Source organism: Canis lupus, chromosome 13 (genome assembly GCF_048164855.1).
Source record: "Canis lupus baileyi chromosome 13, mCanLup2.hap1, whole genome shotgun sequence".
In the NCBI taxonomy this organism is placed as follows: domain Eukaryota; kingdom Metazoa; phylum Chordata; class Mammalia; order Carnivora; family Canidae; genus Canis; species Canis lupus.
The window spans coordinates 34182604-34206969 of record NC_132850.1 but is presented as its reverse complement, the minus strand read 5'-3'; the positions used below and the strand labels follow the sequence as shown (position 1 = coordinate 34206969).

The 24366-nt window shown below is 39.7% G+C and overlaps 1 long non-coding RNA gene across 2 annotated transcripts; it reads right to left on the bottom strand.

Moving 5' to 3' along the window:
• Window positions 1–487: 487 nt before the first annotated feature.
• Window positions 488–12640, bottom strand: LOC140602863 (uncharacterized). 2 transcript variants are annotated; one of them, XR_012005796.1, is made up of 4 exons: window positions 11075–12640; window positions 9010–9059; window positions 8481–8608; window positions 488–951 (listed from the first exon to the last, which is right to left on the bottom strand). It is a non-coding gene; the product is annotated as an uncharacterized lncRNA (long non-coding RNA). The 2 variants fall into 2 exon arrangements; XR_012005795.1 differs by lacking the exon at window positions 8481–8608.
• Between the last annotated feature and the right edge of the window lie 11726 nt (window positions 12641–24366).

Below are 24366 nucleotides of genomic sequence, written 5' to 3'. Positions count from 1 at the left end.
CCAGAAAAACAGTAGCTAGGCTCTTAGTCAATTTTGCTCCCCATGGCAGGAAATTTGAACAATAGGCATTCGTGATTAATATATTGCTGTTAAGCCCATTTTTAAAGAATTTTAGATATTGTGTTTTTAGTTCTATAATTTTTTTCATTTGGTTCTTTTTTACTGTTTCTATTTCTGTCCTAGAAAATTCCATTTCTTCATCCATTACATCTATCTTTTCCTGTAAATTCTTTTATATACTTACATTAGTTATTTTCAAATCCTTTTCTGGTAATTCCAACAGTTTGATCATTTGCTGGTCTTATTCTTTAGACTATATTTTCTCTTCAATATGATCACATTTTCCTGTTTTGTTTTGTTTTGTTTTGTTTTTGCAAGTCTTGTAAATTTTAAATTTGTTTTCTGGATATTGTGTATAGAAGTACGTTATTTTTATTTTGTTCAAAATCCAGAAAGCGTACGTTCCTTCTTCTGTATTTTGGTTAGAATGGAGAACTAATAATTCATCTGTCTTTTAAGGGGGTGTTGAGCTGGTGCTAGATTGCGGCTTTTGCTAGATTGAAATCAACTCTGATTAACCATATTCCCAATTTCCTTCACAGACTTTTTGACCTTGTCACTATTTGAGCTGGAGAAGATCCGTCTATAGTTTTACCTTTGAATCAAAATCTGAAGGATCCCTGGAATTTGAGCATTATGAGAATGTGAGAGACTATGTCATTATGTTCTTTTTTTTTTTTCAGTCTCTCCTCCACTGTTTCTTTCTCACTCTAATTTGGAAGTCCAGACAAGGAGAGCACCATCAGGCTGAGTGATTTATTTTTTATCTAGGGCTCTATCAGATTCTAGTCCCTCCTTCTGGGCTTCATTGTTGAATAACATCTGGCTGTGTGTTGTCCTCTTTGAGAATCCTTTACAAAATCCTTTAGAGCAGGAGTCAGTAAACTTTTTCTGTAAAGAACCAGAAAATAATTTAATTTTTGTGGACCAGTCTCTGTCATTAATATTCAATGCAGCCAGTGTAGCATGAAAGCTTCTTGGTCATTCTTACCTTCTTGCAAGTTGTAAGGTCACTACATAAATAGGGTATAAAGGAATAAACATGGCTGTGTTCCCACAAAATTTAATTTACCAAAACAGATAGTAGTTTTCTGACATGTCTTCTAGATTATTAGTAGACCTAAATAATTATGCTTATTAAATTGTAAAGTGATTAATTGTTCCTCTGGGCTACTTTGAACATAGTTACTGTGTGATGTACTCTTTTCCGAGCCTATATATTCGGCACACAATAATTCTTTGCAGAATAAATAAAAGAAAGAAAATGTGAGATGATTATGGAAGAGAGAAGCGAGTGAGAAAACAGTATTTGATAAATAATGCTAGCCTCTGTAACATACCCTCCCTTGCCCCCACTGCCAAATCTCAGTGTCTTGACACAACAAAAATTTATTTCTTTGTAGTTTATGTGGTTCAATGTAGGATGGCTCTATATCATCATTCAGGGACACCAGTCTTTCCATCTAATGGCTTCACCAGCCTACTATAGGTCCTCAGAGTCTTCTCCATTTAGTCAGGGAAAGAAAGCAAGAATCATGAATGGAAGGTTCTGATATCTTGGGACTGGAAATGGCACCCATCTCTTTCATCTATGTTCTGTTGTCAAGATCTTAGTCACAGGCACTGCCCTAGGGTGACAAATGGAGGCTGAAAAATGTATTCCAACTCCGTGCCTGGAAAGAAGAGGGAATTATTGCTATTGGGGAGCACTAGTAGTCTAGTTTGGGTTACATTAAAAGAAGGCAATGAGGGGATAGAGCAGTTTAGATGAGAAAGCAATCAAAATGACACTTCCCAGAGGGAGGAAACAGCATTTTCAGTGATGGCATACAAGTTAATTTTCTCAGTAGAAGCTTGCAGTGCTTGTAAGTGCTATCATTTGCAAATGCATAAACCATCTTAGATAAATATAATTGTGTGCCAATGTAGGAAAAATCTTCACAAAACTGTGATTGGCCACACTCCAAGATACACTAGCACACGGTGACAGATATATGGGAATTTACCTGTCCTTGGTCTGGGAGAGGTTACAGGCATTAAGTTTAGTTATTTTAAAGCCCAGGGTACAATTATCAATCTCTGAAAACAATTTTATCCTAATTTAATCTTAATTACATTGAGTCTCTTTCTCAGTAGCTGCAATTATGTCTTTCCAAATAATCCCACTGGATATTTCTCATAGTTACAGAGAGTGCTTCCTTATCAGAGTTGGTGGGAAATAGTGGTAGGAGTGGGAAGGCAGAGATCTTCATATAAGAAAGCACTTTATAAAGTACTGCATGAATGAAAGGCATTGATAATGCAATGATGTGTGGTCATAATATTATTATCATCATCACTTCAGTTTATTTATTGCAGTTGAATTGCTTATGGACTTGAAATACCAGTAATGATACCTGCCTAAAGGAGATTAGCCCATGAGACTTTTTTTTTAAAGTAGGGATTATAGACAAGCTATTTCCTGGTGATGAGAAAGAAAGAAAGAAAGAAAGAAAGAAAGAAAGAAAGAAAGAAAGAAAGAAAGAAAGAAAGAAAGAAAGAAAAGAAAGAAAGAAGAAAGAAAGAAAGGAAAGAAAGAAGGAAAGAAAGAAGGAAAGAAAGAAAAAAAGAAGAAAGAAAGAAAGGAGAAAGAAAGAAAAATAGAGGAAAAAAAAAAGGATTGTGGGTTCCTTTCAAAATTGCACTTCCTTTAAAAATCTGATTTCAAAGTGGACTTTCCAGGGCAGTAGATAATGTGGAGATACTGCCATTTAGCATTCATTTCTAGGCCTGAAGTCCTGTTGTCCCTATAGTGGTTTATGGCACAAATGAAAAATATCTGGAGTTAGGTTCAGGCTCTTGAGCTGAGACAGCTTAAAGAAATCCACGGAGGAGGTTGGAAGAAAACATTGCCCTTTCATTTACAAAAGGATGAGGCATCTCCACTGAAGCCGCAGTTCCTTAAATAGGCCCTCGATTTTATCCCTGACAGCTCCGGAAGTACCCAGGACTGCTCTCCCTCGGGGTCTCCAGGAAGGTCGCCAGCGCTTCACCCTTGCTGTCATGACTGTAGCTTCCTTGGCAGAGTGTACAAGCCTTCTTACTGCCATGGAGCATGGGTATATTTGGCTCAGTAACTATGCTTAGAAGTTGGGTGGAAGAAGTTGTCATGACAAGCTTCTGTTCTGTCTTTTCCCCAAGGATGTGAGTTATCTTGGTTGACACTGAAGAATGACTAGAATGCAGATGTAGTAGGGGTGAGTGCAGCCTATAAATTCATTTTCATATTTGCCATATATTCCTTTTATATATTCAAGGAATTTGTATGTGCAGGGAAGAATGTAAAATTTACCAGTATAAAGAGTTAGAATGATATATGTACTGTAAACTAATGATTATGCTAACCAAAGAAAGGAAACATCACCATTAAGTAGGTAGTTGAGATTTTATTTCACTTTGGAAAGTTGAAATTCACGGGAAGAATTAAGGGATGTGTGTTTTACGTTACTGGGCTTTCAGAAATGCAGCAGCTGTCAATAGGTGATTGTCATAGTAATAATTTTAGTTAATATTGATTGAATGTTCATCATGTGCCAAGCAATGTTTCAACAACTCTGTAATGTAAGGAGTATGGTTTCCATTTTATAGATGAGGAAACTGAGGCATAGAGAATTTATGGATCTTGTCTAGGTCCACAAAGTAAGCTTAGAGCCACAATTCAATCTTAGCTAGCCTGACTCCACATCCCCACCCAATAACCTTTCCTACATTCTATTGCCCACTAAATGAGTTCACTTTTCTGTGCCCCTTTTCTTTTTCCAGATTTTTCAGGGTGTAGTTATAAGAGAAAGAGGACATCATCCTTTCTCATTTGATGCCTACAGTTTTTCTCTCCTGGCAGCAGCCATAGCTCCAGGTGGAAAAGGCAACCTACTCATTGAGGAAGTTCTAACCTCTACAGTCCGGGCTCCCTGGAAGAGGTAAGAAGGCTCTAGGACAATGAGAAAGTAGAAATGAGGGGTCTTCTGCTCTCTTCCAAGTGCCTCAAAGGGCTGCAGCACAGATTAGCTGGAATGGTTGTCATGGAGTAGGTTGAAAAAACTTTTTTACTGAGAATAATTAGACACAAATAATTTCCCCTCTCCGCTATCCTCAGATATATACATTCACATACACAGAGGTGCATGTGTGCACACACACACATGGTACATGTTTGAAATTTTATATTTCAAGCATTAATAAATTGAGATTTGTAGGCATTGTGGCTTGAAAAGAGCAGCTGAAAATCATTACAGCTCAAATGTTTCTGCCCCCTTTGCACAAGGAACAACAGAAGTAATAGTCTAAAATATATGGCAGGAACAATTTCAGCTTTGGCTTCAAATCACCTTACAGAAAAAATTTAGAGAGATACCTATGGAAGTGTAAACTATATGATGTTGGTTATTCAAGTCAAAAAAACCAATGTTCAAGTAGTGTACCAGATTGTGTTCATATTGATAAAATCAGTCTCCTCTTGTAGTAGAAATTGGAAGGTCATGAGCTTATTCCAATGTTCTTGCCATGGCTAATCCAATTTTCTTTAAATATTTTAAAGAATCTGATTAATATTCTTTGCAAGTGATATTGATTGGTAACAGACCATTGCCCTTGAAAAACAAATTATATTTATTTTTTAATAGGAGGAAATAACCAGGAGCTGAGTCTGAAGAAACGTGGGGGATTTAAAAAAAAAAAACAAAAAAAAAGTGATAAGGCTGTGGTGAAACCCAGGGTGTGGTTATAATAGTAAGATTAAATTTAATTGTGTAAAGTCATTGCTGTGAAGGTAATTCCAAAAACAAAACAAAACAAAAAATACTACGACAACAAAAATTGCACAGATGTGTGGCAGCCTTGAGTTTGTGGTGTCTAGATCTGAGTAACAGAAGTCTGCTTGATCTGTCAACAGTCTTTTATATGTTTGAATTCACTTGAGGGTGTTTATAAGACTCAGTTTCATATTTTACGGTCGCATGATACATACGTATAAAACATACATATATGTATATATGTATTTGAGTAATGATTGCAGTATCATATAAATTTAATAATAGAAAAATTAATGTTTCAGCATTGTCTGACAAGAAGAAAAGTAAGATTTGGTCAGCATTTCTGGTTTAGAGATAATTTTACTGTAAAGCCATGTCTTCATCTTTTGTACCTCATATATAATTCTTCACCTTTAAGGAATATTCAAAATAGGTTAGAGTAATGCAAGGTTACTCTCAGCAGAAAATTTATGGACTTCTTTTGGGAACTTGATATATGACTAGCAGGTGTTTTATTTCTTTTATAGCATTGAGGGGAAAATGAACATACTTGAAACTTCCTTAGTAGGACTTCATTTTTATTATTGCCAGGTTTAAAAATTCCAAAGGGATATTCTCTAGTTCTGAATCCTAATAGAAAGCTTCATATTTCATGCTTGTTACTCTTAGGTTCAGTTTTGGGAACCAGTGTTGGTTTCCCAGTGACATGGCAGAGAAGAAAGCCCTGGGCTAAAAGTTTACAGATTTGGGCAAAGTCTTTTCTCTATGTTCATTATCACTAGATTTGTGATTGTGTTGGACAAGTTAGCCTGTCTCTCTTGGCCTTCATAATGGCAGGGTTAAAATGAATGGAATGAACAAGATGTCTAAAAGTTCCCTTTCAGGTTCTCACCTTCTATAACTTGGTTTCTCTATAGTCACAAATTGGATATTTTGTGGTTTTGATGGCACAGATATCCTAAGACACGGGCTTACTTGGCTCTGGCATTTTAAAGAAAGGAGCCAGATCAGCAAATCCATTTTGTCTTCCTTCAAAGTTTGAGCTGGAGTAGGGAATGACCTACCCAAGCACTAACACAATCATCATTCTTATGGTGAGGCAAGTTAACAACTAGCTTGCCTGTTTCTTGGTTGACATACCCAGAAATTATCATCATTACATGCTTCATGTATTGCTTAATTGATGGACTGTAGTATTTTTGGAGTGGTGAATTTTGCAATACTCCCTTTCTTTTGATGGTTTTAAACCATAGAGTCATTATGGAAAATCAACTCTCTTCCGTATGTATACATAATTAGCATTGAATTCTCATGCAGATCAATCTGATTATAACTATTCTACATTGAACTAGAGCAATTCAGAACAAAGAGCAGTTCATCATTTTCATGGTCACAAAATTGTAAACCGTTTACATTTTTTGTTGGGTCACAAAAATATTGTATATAAAGCCCTTTTAGAAGTCCCTCAGTTCCTAACTCAGCATCCAGAGCTCTTTTCACTGTATCACAAGGCTACAAAAATAAAGCAAAATATTTGCTGACAGTAACTCAATATACTCCTCAGATTACCAGAAAACCTTTGCAAATTCAAACACCATGGCACATAAATTGAACTGCTCCTACTCCTGGTTTAAAATATGTTTCAGGGACTGAACACTGAGGCATCTAAATTGCGTATCCCTGCTCAGCTTCCAGAAAGTGACTTGAGTGATTTAATGGTAAGTTCAGCTTTGTGCACCTTCTATTGAATATTTTAAAAACTCAGCACATTTAGAGGAAGGGCAATATTGCTTGACAATAGGGAGTCATAATTGGTAATGTGCACCACAGTTGAAATTCAGAAATACTGGTGTATGTGTGTGAGTGTGTGCGTGTGCATGCGTGCGTATTTAGGGGAACTGACCTTGAGCTAGAAAGCTCATGGCAAAAAGGCTCTTCAGTAAGATGATCCTTACTTTAAAAGTACAAGTTCTACATCAAGACAGGATTTATGATCCTAGCACTTACTCAAGAAGCTGTTCATGGTTGGACAAGCCAAGGGAAATGGGAATACACTTTAGTATACTTAAAAGAAAGTGTCAAACCCCTTCAAATATCAAGTAGTTTTTGGAAGGTTTTTCAAACTTTAGAGGTTTAGGGTTAAACAAGTTCTTTTAATATTTTAGAGTTGTGGACTAAACTCTTAGAAGAGTATATTTATTTTTTGCTTCCAATAGTGAACATCTTTATATATCTATTTATATTTAGTTTCCTTGCATCTTCCAAAGATGGCCAAGAGTAGATTTGGGGTAAAGACAAGGAAGAAAGACAGAGAAGGGAAAATGGAACAGGAATGGGAGGAAGGGGAAGAAGAAGGAATATTATGCAAGAACTTAGCCAATTTGTACAAACTCTTTTTGTCTTGAATGAGTTTCTTTTATACTTCTCTATTAAAAAAAGATGTTACAATGAGCTCTGACTACTCTTGCTTTGGTATAAATCAGCAGATAAATCTCTTTTTACCCTCACTGACTTTCTTTCTTTTTTTTTTTTAAGATTTTATTTATTTATTCATCAGAGACACACACAGAGAGAGAGAGAGAGAGAGGCAGAGACACAGGCAGAGGGAGAAGCAGGCTCCACGCAGGAAGCCTGATGTGGGATTCTATACCGGGTCTCCCGGCTCAGGTCCTAGGCTGAAGGCGGCGCTAAACCGCTGAGCCACCCAGGCTGCTCATACCCCCACTGATTTTCTTAAGCAAGAAAGGAAATCTCTGTTTGGTTGATAGTAATATATTTTTTTAATAGTAATCTCTTATTGCAAATTTTCCTCCATCTCTACGATGGCATCCTCTTGGCAGTTCCAGCAGAGCTATGAGGCAAGGTGGCTTCCATATCTTTGAAGTCTGTGAGTACAAAAGTTAGTCCACTGGCTTTACTGGTTGAGAATTCCACTTCCTCATGACTGTATTTGTGCCTTCCTGAAGCCATGCGCTTGGATAATGCTGATGGATGACTCACCCAAGTGGGAATGACCATTTTTTCATTAGTCAAAAAGCTCCAAATTTGAGTCAAATGATATATAATTTTTGTGGAGGAAAGCGTATCCATCATCTCTTGCTGGGTTACGCCACGATAATAAATGACCCTCAAATTTCAGTTCCTTACAAGAATAAAAACTAATATTTCGCTCATGTTCCATGTTGGTTAAGGTCACCTATGGCTCCATCCCTCCTCCTCTTCACTTTGGCATCTGTGTTGCTAGAAAATTCCCAACTGAGGATATGATGAGCCTTGTGTCAGAGGGAAAATGTATTGGAACCTCACATGGCTCTCAATGCTTCTACACCTGTCACTCTCACTGCCATGTCACTTGCCAGAGGAAATCACATGGCCAAATCTAATAGGAATGTAAAATTGTCCCAAAGCAGACACAGTGACTATTTTGCAAAATAATAAAATCTATCAGAAGGAGTGTGAGACAAAACTGTTTAGAGTCTGAGCAAGACTTGTGGGGAAAATCTTTTGTTGGCACCCAGGGTGCCAAATGTATTTCAAAAAATAGCTATCATAAGAGACCTTTAAACTATGACCATAGGACGAGGTGCCCCAGAAAGCTTTCCTAAATTAGCCCAGAAGTCTCCTACTCACCAGCTTTCTTAAGGAGAGTCCCCTTCCACTGTCCTTAATCCATCAGTGAGCTGTTTTCTTTGTGGCAATATAAAATAATTATGAAAATATGTCTTACTGCTTGCTTCTCTTATTGGATTAGAAGGTATCTAAGAGCACAATAAATGTCATTGCTTAACTGTAAAGTTCCTAAAAAATCACAGCAAATCCTAACTTGGATATTATGTTCATTTCTCAGAATGAGAAAATAATTTGGTTCCAAGATCCTTTATCACTTATTTTTTTCTTTTTCAAGATACAGAGCAAAGCAGGCACTATTCATCCATCCATCTATCCAACAAATATTGAATGCCCATTCTAGTCCATCCACTAAGTCAGGTATTGAATTGTGATACCAGATGCTCAGTTTTTGCCCTTGTGAATCTTACGTTTTAGTGGGAATGACCCAGACAAATCAAATAACCACAAAAACGTAATTATAAACTGTGATAAACATTAGGAGCAAAACATAAAAGCATAATTTAAGAATATATATAGAGGACTAACTTACTTGGTGTCTTTATGAAGTCTTCTCTGAGGCAATTACAATTGAGCTGAGATCTGGAAGAAAAGTAGCAGTTAACTATATAAAATGAAGACAAAAAATTCAAAGAAGCTGCAAAGGCATGTGCAAAGGCCCTGAGGTGGGAGGAAGGGAAGAAAAACCAGTTGTGAGGGAGTATAAAAAGCAAAAAAGCACACAATGTGAAGCAAGTGGGGCCAGTTTACTCAGTGTCTTTTATGTCTTTTTAGTCTTTATTCACTGAAAGGTCTTTAGAAAGGACATACCAAAATCTGAGTTTTTAGGTGTCACTCTGGTTGGCATGTGAAGTAGATTGGAGAGTGGCAGATGAGTGGATGAAATCTTTTGCAGTAACAGCGATAGAAATTTCTGCTCAGTGCAAAACTAGCCCCTAAAAATTGAATGGCATACTACTGACATTCTGGATTTTTAGTTCCAATAAATATTTTTTTAAAAAAATTAGACTCTGGGACACCTCAGTGGTTGAGCTTCTGCATTGGGCTCAGGGTGTGATCCCGGGGTCCTGGGATTGAGTTTCACATCAGGCTCCCCATGGGGATAAAATTAATAAAAAAAATTAGACCCCAATTTAGCAGAACTAAAATCTAATTTAAGTTAGCTCATGGTTCATGATTTACAACACTGTTCAAAATATACCTCTGAGCTGAATAATCTCAACTATACCACAAGTGTAGGCCTATGACCCTCTAGGATTTCAGTGGAGGGGCTTCAGGGCATTCACAGAGCTTCCGAAATTCCATAAAAATTAGGTATGTTATTCTTACATGTTTTTCTAGGGAGAAGGTCTATCAATTTTATCAAATTCGTGACCCCCAAATGATTAAGAAATACTGATTCACCTTACCACTTGACCAACGCATAGTTACACTATCCTGGGAAATATGTCTTGAATTGGTGGGAAAGGTTAGTAGGCCAGCAAAGGTTTGATTCTCCAGGGCAGAGGGGCTGCTGGGATGTGGCTGCCTAGCCAGAGACTGTGTACCCCTGTTCCCTGGGATCCCTCAGTGGGGAGGGAGGGATGTGACCACTTCTGACTGATAGGATGTATGTAGACATTTTACATGACACTTGTGTGTGAAGTTGGGTATGTATCTGACATACCTTTCCCATAATTTCTCCACCTTCTCTAGTGACCATGGAGGTCACGTTTTGAAACGGACAGCATCACAAGATGGAAGAATCTTTGACTGCTGAGTCACAGAGTCAGCCAGGAGGGCTGTCCAACTCTGAACACCTGCATTGGATTTTTGTGATTAAGAAATAAATTTGTATTGTCTTATGCAATAGAGATTTAAGGTTATTTGTTACAGCAGTTAATCCACTCTGGCATAAAAAAAAATAACATCTCACACAGGAAAGACACCGTAATATGGGTGTGTTGGCTGGAAAAAAGTCCTCTTTAGAGTTCTTCCTGGAATAAAGTAACAACACTGTCCATAGTTACTTCATGTCTTTTTTTGCAATATGTAAATTACTCTAAATTCCAATTTCTGGTAACCTAGGTCTTAGCTGTCATAGATAGCTAATGTAAATGGCTTTAGCCACATGAGAACAGTTTTAATAAAGTAAAAGAGGCATGTTTTTAGTGGGTAGAGATATTCACTCATTCATTCATTTCACAAATATTTGTTTATTGAGTTTCTTTAATATATTTTAAAATGTACCTGGGATTTTGTTTTGATCAAGTTTGGTAAGATAACAGACACAGAGATAAGTGTTTCTGAAAAAAGCTTTTTGTTTACAATTCACAAGAAGATAAAGACATGTTAAGCCATGTGGAGCCACGCGGAGACCTACCAGAGTTGGTTGGGGGGGTGGGTAGAAGGAGGGAGGGGAAAGCATGAGCAACTGGGTTTATTTTGGTTTTCACAGAAAGAAATGGGCAGGGCAGGTGAATGAGATGAAATGAGCTCCTGAGCAGGTTTAGGATTAGTTTGAATAATTTTGACAGGCTATAGGGCTGGTCTCTAGTTGTCTAATAACTGGCCTTGGGGTGACTAAGAGCACAGGATCATGTCCCAGACCACAGTACCTGATAAAAGGAGGTGGTTGACAGTATGGACTCATGATGGGTTGGTTTGCATAAGAGAGCTGTGTTTGCAGGCAAAGTGTTTAGTATCTCCAGGAATTAGCGAATCCGGAGTAGTTCCTCTTCAGTCCACAAGGTCCCCAAATGTCAAAGCATCACAAAAAATAAGAAATTAAAAAATGATTAATACACACTGCACCAGACATATTTTAAAAAATAAGGCACCAGGGTTTATGTAAATAAAATTAAATAATTACAAGGACACGGACTTACTAACATTTAATAGACACAATTAGTGTCTCATTACACCATAGAAGTCACTTTGACCACTGCACATTTCTACCAAAATTATTCACTTAAATATATTCGGAGTTGTTCAAGCTTAAAATAAAATCATAGGTATTTCAAATTACTAAAAGAAGGTCCTTGAAGAATTGTCTAAGTACTTTAGGGTTTAAAGTAGACTTTACATAGATAGATACACGAACATGAAAAGTGTACAGAGTTTCCATTAGTTCTGGAAGGTAAATGCAATTCTCCCTTAACAAATAATTCAAGTTCTCACCCAAGTCCCCGCTCCACACCTCCTCCTGCCCCAAGAATGGCGTTCTAGAACATAGCCCCGTGCCTAGAACTCATCAGGGGTTCCTCGTTGCCTATCGCCAACATTTTCAAACTTCAATCATTTATAGACCACCTTCCTTCTCAACTTTTGTGTTTTTTTGCGTGTATTAGTATTAGTTTTTTGTATGTATTAGTATTAGTATTAGTATTTTTCTACAGACCAGCTCATCCTGGTACTATGTTAGGCCTCGTTGTAAGCAGTTGTTGTATCTGAATAATTGTGGATTTTTTTCTGATTTGTATACAATAAACATAAAGCTTCTGAAAACCTTTAAAGCGTTGCTTGTGCACCATCTCAGGACACACTGGTAACTGCCAGGGGTGCTAGTGCCAGCCTGGGGGGAGGGCCCAGCTGGGAGGCTGGTTCAGTCCTCCGAGCACATTTTGCAAAGCTCCTCATCATCGAGCCCCTGACTCTCCCTTTTCTACCATTCTTGTCAGTTGCTGGGCATTGTGGTAGCAACGACTGACCTTAATTTCCTGCCAAGGACCTTTTGTTTCCACGACGCCCTGAACACGGTCTATGCCTTTAACACTGCTCTCCCCCACCCCAGATGCGCCATCAGGCTGCCTCTAAAAATCCCCTAGAGCTCTGTGCAAAGGTTTCTCTCCAGCCTCTGCCTCCTACTCAGGCCTCAACCCTGGGCTGCCTCCAGCTCCTGCTTCTCCACCGCTGGGTTTTGCCTAAAGGACACTATGTGGGTATTTTTTCCACTAGGTTTAATTCTACCTTTCTCCCTGAATGCTGCCTTTGGGGGTTCCTTGGTGTCAAACTCTGAACCCATAAGCCAGTTCTATCCCATCCCACTCAGTTTTTCCTCCTGGGTTCTCAGAACCCCAATCAGAATAAGACATCGCAGACTTGTCCAGGTCCCCAGGAGGAGGACAAAGCTTTTTCCGTGGCTGTTCCCTTTGCCCGTAATGCTGTTCCTCCTCTCCTCCGTCTCCTGGTTATGCACCTACTTAGCTCACAGAACTCATTTCTGACATCACCACTTCCTAAATGCCTTCGATGCCCTCCCTGGGCAGTGTTCTTTTTTCCCTGTGGTGCTGCCACTTAGAACTCTCTGTAATTGCTATGATTGTCAGTCTGGGTACCTGTTTCTTCTATATATTTGAGGACATACAAGGCAGGGAATATAGTTTAGTTATCTTTAATTCTCCAGGACTTAACACAATGCTCAGTACACAGACAGTGTTTAAAGGGTGTCTACTGAATATATGAATAAATTAATAAACTGGAAATATATTAATATGTACTTTGGAACAGAGTTTTGAAATTTAGCTCCTGGCTAGGACATCAGAATGGGAAGAGAAGTGTTCTTACAATAAAATAATGTCAGAAATACTTGTCATTAAGCTTCCCTCCCATCCCCCTCTCCTGACCCTCCAAGCCCCGACTCCCAGCCCCATTCCTGAGCAGAGGAGACCCATGGGACAGTGAGAACTTTTACTTATAAGTTGGAGCAGGAAGTGGTCTCTGACCCAGGGGTGAAATGTCATGTTCACGCCCAGTCCCCAGAGATCCATTAAACTAAGCCCTGTGAAGAATTTTGTTAGGACTAAATACGAGGAAAAACACTGAATATTTACACAGTACATTTTTCCCCAGTTTAAGCCGAAGAAGAAGAAGAAAAAAAAAAGTAGAAAGGGGGGAAAGCCAAAATTAAATAAGCCAGCTGGTTTAACTTCTCTTTTTACATATTTTCCATTGCAATCCTCTCTTAGTCATAAAATCTTTCTCAACCACTTTACTGCTTTTCATTTGGCTCAAGATTTTCAGTTTTTTCTATATTAAAAAAAATACAGAATCAAAGGTTGAATGGATTTGACTTTATTCTCTTTCCCTTCTCTTCTTCCCCCTTCCACTGAGACACACACACACACACACACACTCCAACTGTGCTTGGTTAAAACCAGTTTCTGATAGCTGCTACCCAGAAACAGGATCTCTGCTCTTTTTGAGAAACAAAGCACATCATTTCTGAGGTGAAGAAATATTAGATGTTACTCACACTCCATCCCTGAGTCTACGCTCAAGCCCAGCTTCAGAAGAGCTGCTGAGCAACAAAAGCTCCTAACAGAGCCAGTAAATAGACAAGGCCTAATTTTCTTGACCTTTTCCACCTCTGCTCCATCCTCAGAATAGTGTTTGGATTCTGGACTGTGAGGGGGAGGGAGAGGAGGATGAGAGGAGGCTCCTTTTTCACTTGGTCTTTCTCTGTCCTTAAAAATAAAAGAGAAGTGTTCATTGGGAAATTTTGCTTAGTAATTTTGTTCCTGGTCTTAAAAAAAAAAAAAAAAAAAAAGTTACGTGCTGTGTGTGTGAGCGTGTGCGTGCATGTGTGTGTTTAGCAATTCCATTTGAAGAGGCTGGGTGATTTGCTCAGCGAGGAGACTCACTGGGATCATTCGGGCAGGTCACTCCACCTGGACAAGCTGGCCGATGAGGAGGGCTGTGGCCGGTGGTAGCAGCCGGGCATTTCCAAGTAGGTAAAAATCGGTTTCATAGACTCCCGTAGGAATCCGTAGGCTCTGTTCAGCTCTCAGACAAGGACCACCCAGTAATGCCTTTTGCCATGTGATAACAAGGCCTTTTCTTTCAACATAGAAAAAAGAACGTTCCCAACTCTTCTTCCCCGGTTGGGAACATTTAATCTTTATGGAGCTCAAATGAAACCCTGGCTTCCTGGCTGAGAACTGGATTCTGGAGACAGCAGTCACCCCAATCCTTGCCATACAAGCCTCCAACAGAGCAGCCTGAGGCAATGGACCCTTCTTTTTTTTTAAAGTCAGCGAATGAGAAGCAAATCAAAGCTGTGAGCTTTGCCTGTGAGGCTGCCCATGTGTGCGAAGCTCAAGCGAATCACTTCTCTCTCCCCTTCCTAACAAAAGACCCACTAATCCTGATTCCCTTAGGCACACATATATACACACACACAAAACCAAAGTGTAAAACCAGCCTAGGGGCTGGAAATAAAATGAAGGGGAGCAGCTCGCACATGCATGCCCCCCAAAACCCTCGCTAGCACCTCACCCTGAAACCCAATCGCCCTGCCTCCACGGGGGCTGAGGAGGGATTTCGTTTTGCTAAACTAAAGGCGGTGAAGTATATTTTTAACACATCAACCCAATGCGGGCCAAGCATGTGCATCTTGAAGCCAGTCCAAGCTTCATGCACCTGCTTCATGCACTCTCGGGACCCCTGCCCTCGGCTGCCACCTGCCCAGGCCCGGATTCGGAAGAGCAGCCCAGAGGGGTGAGCACCCCCCCACCGCAGGTGAACCCCAGGAAGCACGGCCCTGCCCCCACCCCCCACTTTACCACCAAACACTTCCTTTCCCTTTGGAGGAGCCACTGCCCAAGCCAGCCTTGGTCATTTTATTTGCGTCTTCTGAAGTCTCTCCAACTGGAAGGGGGCAAGTGAGTGAGAGCACGCTGAAAGCGAACAAAGCGGATGGTGGAAGCAAAAGAACATTCGAGAAAGAAACCCCCATCCCCTGTTCGTAGTGCTCGCCCCAGCCCGCGTGCTCCCGGCCTCCCCTAACTGAGCGCTTCCCCCAGGCTGCCCAGTGTGATCACACTTAATTCCAAGCAGCAAAGTCCATTTCAACCCATCTTTTCACACTAACAGGGTGAATCTGAGTAATAGGCGCACTGAGGCTGGTTTTTGAGTCAACAGCCCGGACGTGATGAATGTGACTTGTTCAGAAGAGAACGTGTTTAATAATAGCTCAGAAGCAACCTTTTGCCAACCCTAGAATCACCTCAGGAATCCTGTCAAGTGCAGCTCTTTGAATATGCTGGTCTGGAAGGATGGTGGTCTCTCCATGTACCCCTCTCAGGTCTAGTGCTTTCTCTCTCTCTCTCTCTCTCTCTCTCTCTCTCTCTCTCTCTCTCTCTCTCTCCCCCCTCACTGGAAAGTTTCTCCTCAGCAGCATAAACCCCATCAGAATCCCTGGCTTTTTTTTTCAGTTCCCCAGGACCTTGACTTGAGAGCCTAACTTGATTTTCTTGGTCTTCCTAGCATCTGAATAACCCTTCTTGTGTTTCACTGGGCTTGCTTCCTCCTCCAGTTCTCTGAATCTGAATAATTTCCTGGGGATTGGTTTCTGGGTGTATCACAGGATGCGATCCCTGTGCCCAGTTGTAGCCTGACATCCCACAAGATGTCAGAGCTATCCCAGGTTTCATGTCAAGACCAAGCTAGAACAACTTCCAGAGGAACACAGGAGGCCGTCTTCTCTCAGGCCTCCTTAGGAGCTTCCTGGAGAACTTCTTACATCTTGTTGGCTAGATCTGTGTCCCATGGACATGCCTAAGGAGATGGAAGTGACCAGCATTGGCTTAGACTATTCAGGATCCACCTTCTTTGATCTGAAAACGACTTCTAGTGAAGCTCATGGCTGAGGGCAGGTAGGGAGATAACTGAATGAAAATTTGGTTAAGAAGGTCAAAGTGGGGAATAGAAGTTGAAAACCCAGTGTCTGTTACCCTGCTTGTCCTTTTCTCTCTTTGTGAACTCATGGGCTCTCAAGCTTTTAATTGTCTCTGTGTGGACTGGCAAGACTCCTCCTGATTCCTAGCTACACATTCCCATTCAATGCTATTACCTCTAATGGAACCATGTGGTTGAAATTTATCTTCCCCTTTCTCTTATCCACTATCCCCCAGTTCAGTCCTTCTTTTGATTTCCCTGATTCTGTTTAGGTAGGACCATTCTCTATATCATTAGGATTCTTCTTTATTACTTCAGTCCCCCCAGGCTATGTTAAATTAGTCTCCAAGTCCTATTGATTCTTCTTTTGGAGGCTTGTCCTCATCCCTTTATTTCCATGTACCTTAAACCAGCTCTTTACAAGTCCCTCTTCTTTCAGTGTCTTCCCACTTAAGCAGATTTCAAACAAATCTTCCAAAACAACGCTCCATCATATCATCCCTTTTCTAAGAAAGCCTTTATCCCTACTATCTAAGATTTAATAAAAACTCCTTAGGCTAATATTCAAAGTGAACTTCCTCAATCTGATTCCAACCCACCTTTGCAGATATTTCTCCTATTACTTCTACATATGAACCCTTAACTACTCACAAATTCCACAAACACATCTTGTACTTAGAGACGAAATTGGTTTGGCTTCACAGTTTGCCCCTTGCCAGCCACAAATATTTGGACAGGTTACCTTGTTTTTAGAAGGCTTGGATTAGTTATCTGTAAAATAATTTTATATGGGGCATAAATAAGAAAAAGAATATTCTTACGGTGTTTATTATGTAGGCATGTTTAATAAGAAGAATTAACTCTGTACTTCTCAAGTGTAGTAGTCAGTGTGTTATTATCTATGGCTGCATAACAAATGATCACAAAAACTTAATGGCTGAAATAATATTTATCTTACAGCTTTTGTAGGTTAAGGACCTGGAGATGCCTTAGCTGGTGATTGGGGCTCAAGGTTTCACTCAAGTTGATGACTGGGACTGAGGTCTCATCTAAAGGCCCAACTGGGAAGGGAGGATCCACTTCCAAGTTCACTCATGTGGTGTTGGCAGATCTAGATCCCTCATCACATGAGATTCTATACAGGGATGCCTCATAACGTTAACAGTGGTGTTCTCCAGGGTCATTGACCCAAGAGAGAGCATGAGAGACGACACCTAAGATCAAAGCCACAATTTTTTTTGTAACCCATTCATTAGAAGTGAACCAGTAAATCCAGGCCATACTAGAAGGCAAGAGATAATATATCGGCATGAATACCAGTAGACAGGAATTAGCAGGGGCTATCTTAGAGGGTGTCTACCACAGTCAAGGACTCTTGGTTGACAGGGAGTGAACTCAAATTACTTTTAAAAATAAGACATGTATTTGAAGAACACTGAAGTATCTCATAGGATTGAAAGAGGAGATGTAGAAATAAAGGGTCCCAGGGACTGAGTATAGTACATATGTTATATCCTCTTGAACGTTTTCTTCACATTAATTCTAGAACAACATAACCCCCTTGATTTTTCTCCTACTCACCTACATGGTTCTTCTAAGACTTCTTTGCTAATTTTCCTTTTTCCTGATTTTTAAATGTTGAAGGACCTCAGGGATTAGTCTTCGCCAAATTACTTTTTTTTTTAAGATTTATTTATTTGAGAAAGAAAGAGAATATGTGATATAGGGGCAGAGGTTAGGGAGAGAGAAATTCAAGCAGACTCTGCACTGAGTGCACAGAACCCAAAGTGGGGCTTGATCCCACAACCCATGACCTGAGCTGAAACCAAGGGTCAGCATTCAATCAGCTGTGCCACTTAGGCACCCCCAAATTACCTGTATTCTCTATCAAAACCTAGTCCCTATAAAATGTCTTATAGCCTCATGTTTTAAATGACATTTATACATTAACTAATTCCTTTACTAGTTAAGATAATACTGGCCACTGTAACAAATTCTGAAATATGCTCTGATTAAGCATAATGACACTTATTTGTAGCTAACAGGAAGTCCAAACTGGATTTCTTGATCAGTTGACAACATTCTTCAAAGTGGCCTCCTTCCTTTTGTGGTTCTACTGTCTTCAACGTATAGCTTCCAAGGTTATCGCATTTGTTTGTAACAAGCTGAGAAAAGATGAAAAAGTATGAATGATCAGGCACAAGAGATTTCTGTGGATTTTGCCTTCTATGGCATCCATCATGCTCATTCATATGTACTGGCTAGAATTCAGTTGTATGATTAAATTAAATTGTAAGGGTGGTTGGAAATTTTAGTCCAGATGTGAACCCAGCAAGAAAAACACATACATTTGGGAATGAGTCTCTAATCACACTCATAAATTTTTACCTTTTATCTCTTGCCTCGCCTTTCTCTCTCCTTTCAACTCCTGGCTTACTTATGTACTCGCCCAGTTGTCATCTGCCCAGGTAACATCCCACAAGCAGCATGACCAGAAAGGACAAGCAATTTCTCTTTTGGAATTTCAACTCAAACATCCCAGGGGAAGAGTTTTACTGGCCCTGATTGGGTCATCTGACCACCTACTTGGATCTATCACCATGGCCAGAAAAAAATGGATGTTCTGATTGGCCTTGCCCACTCTGTGACATAGAGATTGAAACTCACCAAAGAATCAGAGATGGCCACTGGAAGAACTTTTCTAAGTTGGGCAGATGCCATGATATCTGCCTTTTTCATGAATTCTGTTGCTGATGTAAAGCACAGAAGTTGAGGTGAGGCATTGGACTTTAACTCATCAAGATCATTGGGCTTGTGTGACATCAAATAGTGAATGCTGTGTCATAAATTCTTTTCATTCATTCATTCATTTATTTATTCATTCATATCTTCATGCAGTGTTTATTAAGGCTCTGATACATAGAAGGCCCTGTCTGAGATGCAGAAATCCTTTTAATTGTGGGGAACATGGTAAGCCCTCAGAAACTACAACTGAATCACTGTCATATTCTTTCTTGTGACTCAGAAATTCCTTTTTTCTGGGCAAGAAATTGTCCAGCTTGACTTCACCTTAGCCTCATGACTCAGTCTAATCTGTGCCATCACCAGAATAATAATTTTATTATTCTTAGATTCCATTATTGGGAAAGAGAAAGATTCTTGTCAATATGAGAATTAAAATAAAACCATGTATTATTTACTGGCTCTTTATCAATGAAGATTGATGAGGATAATTTATTTCAAGCCTACTTCTTCTAAAAGAGTGATGAAGAAGCCACACTTATAATTGTTTGAAATACTATCTACTATATCTCCACATTGCCAACACCTCCAAAGGAGGTGTACTAGGAGGTGGTTGGGTTAGGACTCTGGATCTCAAATTGGTTACAGATTGATCCCCCTTCTCCATTTTCCTTTCAGCTCCAGGTGTTGAACTGATCAGATAAAGCATTCACATTCTTCTCTCCAATGATACTTTAAGGGTGTGGTTCTCAAAGTAAGGTTCCCTGGGCCAAAAATAGCAGCATTACCTGTAATGCTGTAAGAATTTGCATTACCTGTAAACCTATGGTAATGCAAATTCTTTGACCCTACCTCAGACTTACCTTCGACCCTAACTCAGAGACTCTGGGTGGGGTTAAGGCTCAGCAGATTGTGTTTTAACAAGTCTTCCCCACCCTACCTGCCACTGCTCCCCACATATACCCCAGGTGACAGGATGTTAGGTAAAGCTTTAAAACCACTGACTTTTCTGTTCCACAAAAGTGATTTTTCTGATGATGAATAAAATGGAAAATTTATCTTTTCTCGGCTCTACATTTCTGATATTTTCTTCAAGAATTACAGTGATAGTAATTCAACTGATATTCTATTTTTAATTATGACTCTCTTCCTATATGAAGAGTGAAGAAAAATGTGTGCACTTAGTGTGTGTGATTTACATTTCATTTGGCTTACTCAGTCCAGTTGTTTTGAGTAAGAGTTAAATAGGAGTAGTTTTGGTTTTTTCTTCCATTTCCTCATATAAGCACATACCTTTGGCTCCAGGAAATGCACAAAATGACATGATAGCCTTGCAAGGCAGAAGACACAACCAGATTGAGATATGGTGATATCAGCTATAGTACATGTATGCATGTGTATAGTACATTTGTGCACCATTTATATATAAATGTAACATCAAAGCCAAAAACAATGCCATCCTTTCTAAATAAAGAAGGATACCATTATAATCTTAGGTCCTCTGGTAATGACTTGAATTTTCAAAATTACATTTGACTATGTATAGATATTTATGTAGGGAGGATAAAAAAAAAAAAAAAGAATGAAAGAAAGAAAAGGGTATGACCCCAGATAACTGAAGCTGCTAAAATCTTGGCACTTAATGAGAATGACATCATTCCTAGGAATGTTACTTTAGAGCTGATCAAGGATCTAGATGAAGTATTTGTTTTTCACTGCCATTTCAATGCTTTCTGTTTTCACAAAGCTAATGTTGTCACCAGCAGAGCCTCTAAGTGATAAGATTCTAGCACTTATTCTATTTATGGATATTTTATAACCAAGAATAGAAAGCTGGTGTGCTGACTTCTTGTAATTGAACTAAATTGTTTTTTAAAAAATAATCAGGTGCAAACCTTTAAATTCTCTACTCAAGTCATGGTTAATAAACCATAGCATTTCAATGATCACCTTTGAACAATTTCTTATTTCTAGCAGAGGCTGATCTGGTGGGTTGCTGAATTGCAGTGTAGATTGAATTCATGGCTTCATCAAATTTCCCAAGTAAAAGTAATCAATAAAAAATTATTGCAATATTTTACTTTTTTTGGCCTAAGTTTTCAAAATATGATGTGCATTTCATACTTCTATCACAGTTCAATTCAGAGAAACCACATTCAGATGCTCAGTAGCCACATGGCTAGTGACTGCCATATTGGAGAGCACAGGTCTGGGCCATAAAGCTGAGCAGACCATTTAGCATTCCATCAGTGAGTTGACTTGGTAATCGGTTTAAGGAGAGCTTAAAGGCTCCCCCACTTGGGTAAGTGAATGAACAGGTGACTCACACTCCCAGGGTTCCTACTCTTCCTTTTCCAACAACTCTACCTTAACCCACTCCCCAGGATTCATCAGATACTCTCTATGACAAGTTGGTTGGTGGAGAAGAAGAAAATCCCGAGTCTATTTCCAAATTACTGTGCACACTCTGGGCTGCTGGCAGCTGGGAGTGGACTGCTATAGCCACAGGGGTTGCCCTGAAGGAAAATGCAAAAGGGAAGCTCATTGGACTGAATTGCAAGTGACACATTTGATTTCCTGCCTTCCCTGAAAGGAAATATGCCACCTGAGGACTGATAACTGGTGAAATTCAATGTAACAGTGTGTGTTCCCTGCTCTATGAGCAAGAGATGACCTCAGGCTGGAGTTAACCAGTCTGCACAAGAGTTAAAAAGAAGTGCTGCATTGCTCAGGTAGGTGTTCCCCGCCTGAAGTCTGTGATTTAGGTCTTGTAAAATCTAGTACCTTTGCAGTTTTGTTGAGTTGGAAGTCAATGATTTCTCCCCTCTCCCCAGTCTTTTTTTTTCCCCCTCTCCCCAGTCTAAAGCAGTTTAGATAGTAGCCTCCTTAGCAGGAGATGGCCACACTGCACAGGTGGTGGGCTACTCCCAAGATGGGATGTAGATTGTGATCTTCCTACCTGAGACCTTGTTCAAAATACCTGCCCATCTTTGGAAGATTTTGAAATGACAGGACACAGAATCTTGTAGGTGAAAGCAAGTCTTCCAACTTAAAAACTATTTTTAGATAAAATATTTGACTGTGGTTACCTGCACAGAAACTTATTGACAGCAAATAGATGGAAAATCTCTTTAAGTTTTTGAGAGAAATACACAGCCAAAGAAACCCCAAGCCTATCTGAAAAGTAGCTTGTGCTATAAAAATCCCTAAATAAACTTCCAGGCCCCTAACCTGTACCACCTAGAAGTGGGCCGCTGAAGCTAGCCAACCCCAAGTGTTGTGGACTGAATGTTTGTTCCTTCAAAATTCACATGTTGAAGCCCTAACATCCAATGTGATTGGTGATGGGGCCTTTGGGTGGAGATTAGATTTTGTTGAGGTCCTTAGGGTAGAGCCCTCATGGTGGATCAGTGTTCTTATAAGAAAAGGAAAAGACCAGAGCTCCCTTTCTCTCCCTATCCTCTTACCCGTCTCTACCCCCACCCCTACTATATAAGAACACAGCTAAAATGAGGCTATCTCTAAGCTAGAAAGGGCCCTTACCAGAAACTGGCCATCTTGGACTTACCAGCCCCCAGAAATGTGAGAAGTAAATGCCTGTTTTGTTTTGTTTTGTTTTTTAAGATTATTATTTATTTATTCATGAGAGACACACAGAGAGAGGCAGAGACATAGGTAGAAGGAGAGGCAGGCTCCCCCTGGGGAGCCTGATGTGGGATTCAATCCTGGGGCCCTGAGATCACGCCCTGAGCCAAAGGCAGGAGCCACCCAGGTGTCCCAAGAAGTAAATGCCTGTTGTTCAAACCACCCAGTCCATGGTATTTTGTTATTGTACCCCAAGCTAAGACACCAAGGAAAGAAATATTCCACAATGTCTACCTTGGCTGTGGCCACAAAAGATGATACACAAAGAAGAATTTCCTGGGGTGACCAGTGTCAAGGCCACAAGGGACAAAAGACAAGGGAAACCCTCCCAGGGATTAGAACCAGGGGCTGTCAGTGCGGTCAGCAATTAACCTTGCTCACCATTGCCATGGTCTTGTCATGGCTATGCTGTTTCTGCACTGCAGCATTTGATCATTGCTAGGGAACTGTGACTGCTATGTGTTTCCTTTTCCTTTCTCCCAAAACAGTTTTATTATTATTGTTGTTGTTGTTGTTGTTGTTATTCAGTTAGCCTATTCCGTTTATGACCATTTTATATTTGGTTTCATGGGAATAATAACTTGTCTTCTCATCTTATAGCAGCCACGTCTGACCCTAATAGAGAGGAAAGCACACAGATTCTAGGCTTTGAGCTGCATATGGTAAATGGATGCAGTATGTTCCATGCATGGGGATGAGTACATTAATGTGTTTGAGTAGCTTAGAGGATGGAGTTCACTACTGGCTTTCCAACAGCCCCCTCTCATACCTCACCCCCCCCCCACCTTACTCCTTAGTAACCCTGGGCCACAGCCAAACTTTATGATATAGAATAGAAATAAACCCTGTAGAAATTACTGCATTTGCAATAGGTATTCACCTACTATTGAGATCATTACTTATCTTTTTTTTTTTTTTCATTGAAGTGATGGCTGTGAGATTGTTCAAGGGAAAATGAATGGTTGCAGTTGAATGAGCTCTTAGTTAATCAGTGGTCACCAAATTTAATGAAAAATCCAGTGAGGCTTCTAAATGACCAGTAGCATCTGAACAATTGTCACACCTCTAAATGCTCTTAAACTCCTGTCAACAGACATGCTACATGATGAATATTCTTCAATTGTGAGACCTTTGGCCCCACTGTAACTCCGAGATAAAATCTGGGTATAAACTGGGGTTATTCCAGTTAGCAGGATTTCAGAATGAATCTGTTTTTGTCTTGAGATTAGGATTCAATAAAGATTTATTTTCATTTCTGTCATGGGCCCTCAAATCATGCATATTTATATGTTCAGGGAACTCTGTGAATATTCTTATCCCCGTAATGTTCATGTAATATTGGCATACATTAATAGCAAATTGATGTCTTTGTCACCCTTTAAACTCATTTCAAAAACAAAGGAATATTGAGGCATAGCAGATGATTTTAAAGATGGTACTCTATCCCTCTTACTGTAAGAATTTGCTAATAATCTAAGCTAAGTAGGCATTTGTCATAAAAATGGGGTATGAAAATATCTACATAGATGGTCTGCTTTGAATGTTCTTAATTTTAAACATGAGATTTGAAGCATACTGAATAAAAAGCCCCCAGCTTCATCACAAAAGTAGAATTTCTCTTTTGTTTTTTTTACATAGCCACCCACTTAAGAAGGATGTTTTTCCAAGAAGTTCCTGCAGTGGGTATAGGGCTCAATCTTACACACATGGTTTCCCACATATGATCCTGAATAGGCTGCTGAATGATAAGATAAGATGGACAAAAGCAACACCAGAAGGTTGCTTTTCTTTCTTTCTCTCTCTCTTTTTTTTAAAGGAATAATAGGCTCATTGTACAGGCTTCCAA